The sequence below is a fragment of the Triticum dicoccoides genome, unplaced genomic scaffold (genome assembly GCF_002162155.2).
Source record: "Triticum dicoccoides isolate Atlit2015 ecotype Zavitan unplaced genomic scaffold, WEW_v2.0 scaffold51229, whole genome shotgun sequence".
NCBI classification, from domain to species: Eukaryota; Viridiplantae; Streptophyta; class Magnoliopsida; order Poales; family Poaceae; genus Triticum; species Triticum dicoccoides.
This window is the reverse complement of record NW_021278222.1, coordinates 19334-22091: the sequence shown is the minus strand read 5'-3', so window position 1 is coordinate 22091 and position 2758 is coordinate 19334.

Here is a 2758-nt window from a genome sequence, read left to right as displayed (position 1 = left end):
TCTTTATCTTCTAGCAGTATATGGCAGAAAATCTCCTTCATCACCCCAATTAATTCCCCTACCAACTGATTTTCCATGACTTTCTTTATCTTCTACAACAGATAATCTCCATCTTCTACACCAAACAAATGCATCCTGGAGATGTGAAACTTCAGGTCGTGTGCCATGGAGAAGGTGGTCATCAACTAACCTAAAGAACCCGCACAAAATGGCCAACGACATCTTCATCTACAGGTACACCGAGTCCTTGCATAGTCAGAGCCGGAACGCCATGAACTTGAACGGCAACGCGTTGCATAACGTCCGGTTGTCGCCGATCCACCGCTTGCAGGAAGATAGCAGTGTCGGATCCCCAATTGTACTCGATCCGCCCCCGTGGAGAAGGGCACGTAATTCACCATGCGCCGACACGCATTTTGGTGTTGTTCGGGAGCACCTTCCCTTCGATGGTGCTGATGACGCCCATGAGCCGGTAACTAATCCCTTACCTTAATACCTAATTATATCTATCAAAATTACCACACGGGGCTGTTAATATTTCTTCATGGACCTGTGTGTCGGCTCATACAGGTGGAGTTCCTTATGTATCTCCCACTCTCATGCCAGTTGATTCATGTCAGGTTGTTCCTACATGGTTTGCCGATTGTTTTTTGACACACATATTTGAATGAGTATCCGTATTATTTGCTATCCCAACGATGCATGGTCACTGTTTGTTCTTCTGTATTGTTATCAAATTGTCTTATCTAATTTAATACTCATGCTTCTTTGTAGGGAGGTGCTAGATGACTCCACACAAGCTTTGAAGCCCTGGATTGAAACCAGGAGCGTAAATGCGTATTTAGTTTCCTCTGCTCCGTAAAAAAATGTGTTTTCTCTATTATGCATTTGATTTCTCAGGTAGTGTTATTTCCACTCAACTTTTTTAAATTTGGTTGATTGTGCTCTGGCAGATTATCTTAATGCCTCCTGCTATAAACTTCTGTAATACCTACTTGGTATACTACATACAACTTACGTAGTAAAATGCAGAAGATTGATTTACAACAGGAGTCACCAGACAATACATAGTAAGTATCTCAAAATGACAATTTGTATATAATGTTTTATGTCATCTCCAATTTAGAATCTCTGTACTTAATGTGTATATATACATTGGTATGTATGTAAATTATATCAGATTAATTATGTCGTACCACTATATTTAATAAAAGTATCACATAGTGCACATTTCACTATCTTAAGATCATATATCTACTATGCAAACATAGGAATCCAATTTATGTATTATCATATATGCGTAGGACTAAGAGTTCCCGCAGCAACACGCGGGGTATCATCTAGTTCTTTATCATTTCGTCTGCCTTAGTGCCAACAAGATATTTTCTTGACTATTTTTCCATGGGCCTGCAGATTTTATTTCCTGCATGCCTGCATAAACCTATCTCTCTGCATGCGAGTAATTATGAGACATTGCATGCGAACCTAAAACAGGGGCATGATAGGAAACTATCGCTGAATCGCTGGACCACGCAGAGTATTGAGGGGAAAATTGAAAAAAAAATAGGCACTAGTTAGGATTGGAGGGAGCACAATGTTAGGGACATAGCGCTAAGAAACAACGTCGTGAGACTAACTTCCACAAATTTCCAGTTCCCTTAATATTGCTATGTTTCTCATGCCTCCTACCCTTATGCATCGAAATTATAGAAAGATGCATCTTGGCACTCCTATGAGATTTCAACATCTCGTACTAGTATATTCAACAATACAAAATTGATGTAGGCTATGTGGATTTCTTGTAGCATACAAGTTGGGAAGTGTGTATGAAAAGAGAGCCCGGAGAATGAAAAAGACACATTTTGAAGACATTGGCAGCAGAGGTTGGCGTTGCCGCATTAATGCTTCCAATGCTACGACACATATCTACATTTTATGGCACATTAATTCGGTCCATGTTTGGACGGTGCTTACATACAATTTGACGAGCTCGATGTGCCAACCAAAATAACATGGGCGTGACTAGTATAGCTTTTGAATTAGTTGAAATATAGGATTTAGATGTGCAATACTTATGGCACATTTAGATGTGCTTTGGCAAAACTGTTTGAATTATTGATTTTTTGCATTTGGTGGTACAATACAATTCGACCAAGTATGGCGCGATCATTAGAAATAGGAATCCCGTGTTTCAATATTATTGATGTTGTATGTGTGGCTGAAAAAAATATCATAGCTCACAGATGACTCCATGTATCACTGGTGCGGTTAAAAAAGCGTTGGATGTGTATCATAGTACATAGTCCCAATAGCAGCGGCATGGCGCACATATATTCCAAATTGGATCGGGGTGCACCAAAGTGGCCAAGCCACTTTCGAAATATTGTTTATACTTTACTTAGTGCTATGTACGTATGGCTATTTACCCGAAATTATTGTCTTCATATAAACTAAATCAACAATCAAAATGCAGATCTGAATATGGTATTAATGAATTTTTAAAATGTGACAAGGGGAAAAGGTAAGACAAGGTAGTTACTCCCAAGCCCTGTACGACCAATACCACATGCACCCATGAGACTGGTATAGTTCACTTGTCGACCTCACCATCATCAATACACTCAACTACTCCACAGTTGGTCATTGTGAGTACGATGTCTTTGTGAACATAATTATTAAAAAACATAGTATCATATTTTTGTCCATATTTTTTACTGGGTTTTGAATTTCTGTGCCCATATCATCTAACTTTCCCCAC